The sequence below is a fragment of the Solanum tuberosum genome, unplaced genomic scaffold (assembly GCF_000226075.1).
Source record: "Solanum tuberosum cultivar DM 1-3 516 R44 unplaced genomic scaffold, SolTub_3.0 scf00473, whole genome shotgun sequence".
NCBI classification, from domain to species: domain Eukaryota; kingdom Viridiplantae; phylum Streptophyta; class Magnoliopsida; order Solanales; family Solanaceae; genus Solanum; species Solanum tuberosum.
Genome location: NW_006239391.1, coordinates 233,715 through 241,438, shown reverse-complemented (window position 1 = coordinate 241,438; position 7,724 = coordinate 233,715). Strand labels below are relative to the sequence as shown.

The 7,724-nt window shown below is 31.0% G+C and overlaps 1 protein-coding gene across 1 annotated transcript in view; it reads left to right on the top strand.

The window, feature by feature from the left end:
* The window catches only part of LOC102597288 (mitochondrial phosphate carrier protein 3, mitochondrial-like), a 24,161-nt gene that overhangs the window by 6,242 nt on the left and 10,195 nt on the right, over positions 1-7,724 (top strand). The window contains exon 7 of the mRNA XM_015303714.1: positions 4,710-4,713. The gene's annotated coding sequence lies outside the window, so the exon portion shown is untranslated. The remainder of the gene's footprint in view (positions 1-4,709; positions 4,714-7,724) is intronic.

The following is a 7,724-nucleotide window of genomic DNA, read 5'->3' as shown; positions in this document are numbered from 1 at the left end:
TTTTTAAAAAATATTTTCAATTTCAACAATTATTTTCTACTCTAGTAAAAATAAAAGAAATTTTTCAAAAACATTTTTCATTCATAAATCAAACACTAAAAATCTTTTTCGAAAAATATTTTATACTCACCAACCAAACATGAGAAAATAAGTCAAAAATCAACTTGTTTTCCAAGAAAACATTTTCTAGGAAAACATTTTCCATGGAAAACATTTTCGTTCATACCAAACACACCCTATAGCTAACAAAATTTAGGTATCATCCTCGCCAGTATTTAATGGATATATGGTATCGAAGACTATCCTGGAAAAGACATGTCGGACTTTCTGTAGGCTACCTGAAGCTAACAACTCATAGTCTATCTTGCTACCTTGTTTGGTTACAAATCCCGTTTCCTTTCCCATTCTAATGCATTGGCAAACCTTGCACGGCTTTAAATACTGTGCTAATGGAACAAATATCTGCAAAAGAATGAATACGAAAGAGATTAACCTGCCTCTTTCTTTTGTCCTATGGCTCAGTAAGACAATATAAAGAGAGAATGAATCAAAGGTCAATTATGAAATGAGAATTATATTTTCCTTTCGATAAATGTAATGCTTTGACTTTTCTTTTCTTTGAAAAAAAAGTAAAACTCAAATATGATAAAAAAAAAATTCCCTTGACCTACAAAACAACTCAGCATCCAAATTGTACCTATAGGAATCAACAGTACCGGATCCAAGATTAAATTGTACCTATAGGAATCAAAAGTGTACCTACATGAATCACCAGTGCCAGATGCAGGAGGATAGTAGAGCTAGAACAGATGACCTCAATTTTTTTTTTATAATAACTTAACCATTATACTAAACGCCTAACTTGTGTCAAAATATGTCAATACTTGTATATATATATTTTTAAACCAAAATTTGACCTCGTTTGACACCCCTTACCCAAGTGGGTACGCCCCTGGGAATCAAAAACAATGAAGTTCTTCAATTAGCTTAATTCTTTTGCAAATTTTAGTTGTGGAATAAGATATCCTTCATATTCTAGCGTTACCAAATTTGGAGCATCAACCACCCCTATGCTCCGACAACTCTAAATCTTCAAGACCATTCTCTCCTTAAAAACATGTTTTTTATTTCGGTTTGCTGGCGCTCTTCGTCTCGAACTTTCCATCCAAAATCTTTCAGCAAAATCTATCATTATTTCCTTCTGATAATCACATAACATTCTTCAATTTATCATCTTCAATTCTTTAAGGATCTTCTTGACATTTCAAGTTCAAAAACTCGAAGAACTGAAGATGCAAAATTCAAGCTCAAATAAATTAGATTAGCACAGAATTAATTTTTATTTTTAAAAAAATCTTTTAACTTTGAATGTGTTCGAAAGCGTAACAATCACTACGATAGCAACGATTAAGATCTATTTTTTTTTGTACTTAATAGTAAATATGAAATATTAAATAAGTAAAAAAGATGATCTAATTAACCCACTCAATCACTATGCCAAAAACTATCAAGCACCCCTTCATTGACACTGAGCCTGCAAAATATTTGTGGAAGTTTTTTGGTCAACCTTTGGGAGTCGTGTACAGAAGCAAGCAAGTTAAAGTGTTCCTTCAAGGCTGGTGGCAGACACCCGTACATAATACAATACACAGAATAATTCAGACGATTCCAATATTAATTTGCTAGGAGTTGTGGAAGGCGAGGTGTTTTTGTAGATATGGCAGGAAAACAAGTTTTAATCTTAGAGGAATGGAGCAACAAATAAGTTGGAACATCAAAGCTGCTATGGAGGAATCAACTATATATGTCAAGTGGTAGAAAATTTGAGACCAAGTATTAATCTCAAGATTGTGGTGTGGAACAGACCAGAACAAGGAATGATTAAACTTAACACAAATGAAAATTTTCTGGAGCATAACGAAAAGGCTGGAATAAGAGGCATAGCCAGGGACAACACTGAAGAGTTCATCTTTGTGTTTGTTATTCCCATTCAGTGTAATTAGGATCATAATGTTGCTGAGACAGTAGCTTCTAAGTATTTTATTCAATGGCTGAAGAATAATGGGCATCAAAAAGGCATTATAGAAATGGATTCTTTGCTCTAGGTTGATATGATGAAGAATAGAACTTCTCAAAATCGCAACATGAAGATTATCGTGGATGAGACTGCTGATCTAGTAGGGAATGCTGATTTTGGCTTCACTCATTGCTATAGAGAAGTCAATGAGGAGTGGGACAAGATGCAATTAACTAGCATAAGGATAAGATACGACAAATCCAATTTTTTTGTAAGCTAATTTGTTTAGTCTCTAGATATGCGGGAATATAAAGCAGTGACATGCTTAAGCATTCCCTTTTTTTGCAAGGATCGTTGAGGTATAGTTGGGGTTAAGGCAAAGTCCCCTTTTTGTTGTGCTTCTACATGATTTATTTATATATCGTCACGATTGCAATCCTGGAAATTTTAAAAAATAAATAAAAAATCAATCAAGTGAAATATTAATTCTATTTTTTTCAAATACTTTTACTTTTATCAAAAAATAATCATTCCTAATAATATATAAGTACAATAATTTATGTGTAGTTATTTGTGTATTATGATTAATCACCAGGAAATAAATCCAAATTTTAATCAAATAAACATAAGATCTCTTTTTTTAAAATTTGGCTTTATGCCTTTCATTAAACCATCTCCTAGAGTGACGAGACCCAATTTGCTATTACTATACATTAAGTTTGTCTTGGTAGATATTAAAGGGATATGATAAGTTAGTATTGTTGCATATCTAATGTTAGTCATTTATATTGATAGGTTCTTTCAAATTAACAAAATGTTCGCCATCAATCGTAATATGTTACCTTGATTTTTATTGTCTAAAACATATTGATAGATATAAAGATATGTGTGTTTAATTCAAAATTTTAAAATATTAGGGGAATTAAAATATAACCTTGAAAAGGAGATTTACTTCATTTTTAATGTTATGACCAAATAAGGAAATACATAATCTTTAAATTAATTAAAAAGGTCAAATAATGAATACATTAAAATACAAGTTTTTTAAAATATCGATTGCAATATATTTTGACGTAAATGGCAGTGTTTAGGTGGTTATAAAATGGTCTTTCATAAAGAATTAAAAATTAGTCGTAACTTGTGATATTTAACAAAAAGTTAAAATTTGGAAAGAAGATGTTTCACATTCTTGTGTCATTATACAAGTAAACTTGTGAAGTTTCGTATCAATTAAAAGTCTTGAAAATTATAGTTTGACTTTTCAAGTAAAAAAAATAAATTAGTTAGAATCTATTTAGTTTGACTTTTTGATATTCGTTGAACACATTTTATTGTAATTTTAAATTTTATGTGTATTTTTTGTTGGAAATTTATCTATTTGAAGTCCTCTTTGGGTTTGATTCAATAATTTTTTGAGATGTAAAGTAAAAAAAATTTAAAGTTTTTTTTTCAAAGGTACTAGGATTAACTATGTTTTAGTTGATTTAATTGAAGGGTACGAAGATTTTTTTCTTTATTGATTTAGTTAAAGGGCACAATGATTAAAAGGAAGAGCTAATCAAATTAATTAGTAAAAGCAGAAAGGAGTCAAAAGAGTTGTGAAAAATACGAGTGAAAAAGAAAAAGAATTACTTTCTCCGTTTCACAAAAAATGACCTCATTTCCATTTTAGTCAGTTTAAAAAAGAATGATCTTTTTCTTTTTTTGGTAATATTTTAATTTTAGCTTTCCACGTGACATGTTTAAGACCACAAAATTAAAGAGCAATTTTGTATATTTGATATAACTTTAATTTAGGATCATAGATTCAAAAGTCTTCTTTATTTTCTTAAACTTCGTGTTAAGTCAAACTAGATAATTTTTTATGAAACGGAGGGAGTAGTAAGTAATGAATTGCAAAGATGGAACGGATGGGAATTTGAGGAAATGGAGGGGAGAGAGTATGCTGACAAAAAGGGACCCACTAGACACATGTCAAAATTTAAGGATATCCTTATACAACTAGTGTGGATGTCTTTGATCAAATGGAAGGATGAATGCCTGCATTTAGCGATCTCGTTTGAAAGGATGAATGCCTGCATTTAGCGATCTCATTTGATCATTCCTTCTTTACTTGTTCGCTATGGCTTAAGGTTTGATTATGCCTCATGCATATTAAAATTTTTCGAGAATAGAAAAATAGGACGGAGTCTGGACGAAGGAGAGAAGAAGTTTCGAAGTGGAAAGAAGGATTAATTAGTCGTTGGTCAAATGGGTCCTGCGCATACCTTTTGGAATTTGGAAAACTGCAAAGTTTGAGTTATTTTCTCGGTTTCTAATTACTTATTCAATTTATTTTTTTTACTTGTTTCTTTTTACTGGTTCATTTTTGACAAATTAAGAAAGTATAAATTTTTTTATCTATTATATCTTCAATTAATTTCTTTGAAAAAGTAATTTTTTTTGAAATTTTTAAATATTAATTCATTCACTTCACAATTAATAGGAATGAAATGGTAAATTCATTATGTCAATTATTATTTTCTTAATAAATATGTCAATTCAAAAGTGAACAAATAATTAGGAACAATGAATACTTAATTTAGCCATTTAATTATCACAACGGAGGCAATTAGCATGTGTTCCTCCAAATTTTTCGACTAGTAAAGGCTGTCTCTTCTAGATTTGTTTACGTATTCAATGACTTTGCAATCGGCCTAACACCTCAATCATTAATGTTCTAGTTCTATCTGAGCTTAGATTATGTGTTATTTTTCATCAACACAAATATTGAGTACCATTTTTTACTAAAATTTGAAAATGTGATTTGAACATAAGTATAAAATAAAATTACCAGAAAGAGGCAAAGATTAGTGTTTTGGTATGAATTTCATAGAATTTAATAGTTTTAATCAAAAGTTTATTTGTATTAAGAAATTAAGTAATACTTTATTTGAGTTCAATCTTTAACATAATTATATGATCCATTGCATATTGTGCTTTGCTATCAAATATTTTTTTTTAAAAAAAAACATCATAATTCATTGCATATAATTATGGTAAGTACTTTACATTTTGTTTAAAAAAAACAATTTTTTTTAGTGTATGTGCAAATTTGACATCAAAAAATAAAAGAAGTCATAATGTTGTTAAAATTAGGCGGAATGACCTGGAAGGCCCTTATACTTGGCTGATGGCTCTGTTGTAAGTTGGACCCTGATACTTACAATTTTGTCAACTAAACCCTTAAACTCACTGAAACACAATATTTTAAACCCTTTGCTATGAGTTGCAACCACCGGTGCCGGATTTTCATCGTGTTAGGGTTTTGTTCTGTGTATGTTGTAGAGTGTGAAAAAACATGGCTATGAGTTACAACCACTGGTGCCAGATTTCTATCGTGTTCGGATTTTGTTCTGTTATCCAGTTGCAACTGTCGGTGTCGAATATCGATGCTATTGAGTCCTTGTTGACTTATGCACCAGAGGCAATCCTAAGGTTCTTTGATTTCTTCTCTTTCTTTCATTTTTTTTTTTGTTGAAAATTGTGGAATTGGAACAATTCAGGAAATCTTGATGTTGTTCTTTAGTCATTTGTGGGAGTAAAGGATCAAAATTGTCCTTTATGTTTGAGTAAAGGATCAAAGTAATCCTTGTGTTTTAACATGGAGCACTAATAGTCCTCCATGTTTCAATAATTGGTACATTTTTGATACTTTTGTAAACAGCCGTCAAAAATCTAACGGTGCTTCTCTTTTTACACGTGAGAAAGGTTTCCCGCCAAAACTCACTTTTCCTTGTCTCTTCGTTTTCCTTGTTAAACCAGACTTCTCTTCCCTTTTTGCTTCAAATCAAACCCTATAATCTCAATTTTGTTCTGAATTTCATTAAAAGGTTGATCCATTTTGTAAAGCAACTATGTTGTTAAGGCACAACAATGATAGCGAATCAACTCCTACTTATGGTGAGAATTTTTTTCATCTCTAGATCATTGTTATTGCTTTTGAGAATTATCTATTCTACATTTGAAACAAAAACGTGGTAGGTTGATTATTATATCATTGCTCTAGTACGGCTGCTCTTCATGATTGGAGTTAAAGTAAGTGTTTGTTCTTCTGCATCACTTTCTAGTCACAATTTTTTCATGAGATGTACTAAAAATAAAAGAAAAAGCTTGATCAGAGATTCAATTGAAACTATATACCATTAAAAACTATGGGGAATGTTTAAATTCTTTCGATCTTTAACCTGATGCCTCGATAAAAAAGTTTTTTTTGTAGAATACACTTTAACCCTCTTATTGATCCTGAATCTAGATATTAGGATATTGAATGGTTAGATTCAAAAAAGAAACTACAAAGTATTAAGTGGTAAGAAACTCATGATAGTCTTACTATTCACAAATAGTATTAGGATCAATGGTGAAACAAAAAAAACACTACAGAAATCAGCCAGAATGGCAATGGCAATAGAATTTGGGTTGTAAGAAGTAATAAGATCCTCCTGCATCTGCAAACGAACTATCGAATCTCAATGCCGGTGGAGGCATGGAGCTAGCTACATTGCTAAGGGTCGTTATAGCAACACAAGATGGTGCACCTGGAATGGAATCTGTAGTGTCATAGCTCACAAAGCTAGCGCACATCGATATCATTATGATCAGTGATGCATTCTTCAGTAGCTCCAGCTTAGTGAATTATTAAGGCGACCCCAAAAATCATCATTATATATCTATTGGAGAACCTTCAAGTTTAAGAGAATGATTTTACTTGAACAAATTTATCGATTATAATTTTTTTAAAGTAAAAATCAAATTCCCAAGATCTCTGATTTGATGTACTATTTTCTGTTTATATAATTACAAGGATTGAATTTCTTTATTTTGGATGCAACAGTATTATATTTGATTATTAAGTTGAAGCATTTTCCATTCATTAGTTTGTTTTATACTTTTGTAAACTACAACACCTTATGTAATATATGCTTGTTTTTTTATTTCAGATCCAGTACTCGAAGATTCATTTGTTAGTATAAAAATATATCATGGGGGTGTCATGAGACGTATTCCAGACAAACATTACATAAATGGCAGCATAGACTATATTGATTACATTAATGTGAACACGTTGAATCTTCAGGAGTTTAAAATGATGGCGGAGATTTGTGGATATGCATCTGATTCAATAACCTTTTGGTACAAGTGTGGAAAGTATGGTAGAAGATGGAGACTAATTTCTACCGATTTTGAAGCCTATGCAGTTAGCAAGAGTCTTCGAAAAGAGGATGTGAATGAGATTTACTTCGAGCACTTAGACTCTTATTTTAAAATGGACAGTGGGATTATACCATATCAAGAAACCATTGAAGATAATGACAAGGAACAACTTACACATGAAAATTCATCTGGTGATGATTTTTGTAATTTAGAGGCTGATTTATCTGACGACGAGTTAGTCAATGGCCATGAGAAGACAAAATAGAGTATTCTAGGTGAAATAGAGCCTTTTAGTGTTGAAGTAAAGAAAAAGATGGCAGCTGTAGAGGGAGATTCTGATTGTTGTGATTCTAGTGACACAAGAAGTTTGCATAGTGATTCTGAAACTGAGAGCTACAATTATCCTCAATTTAATCCAAAAATTGATGGAGATAATCCCATATTAGCTCTAGAGTTGACTTTTGGAAGCAAAAGAGAGTTCAAGGATGCTGTTGCAACACATGAGATAAAAAAA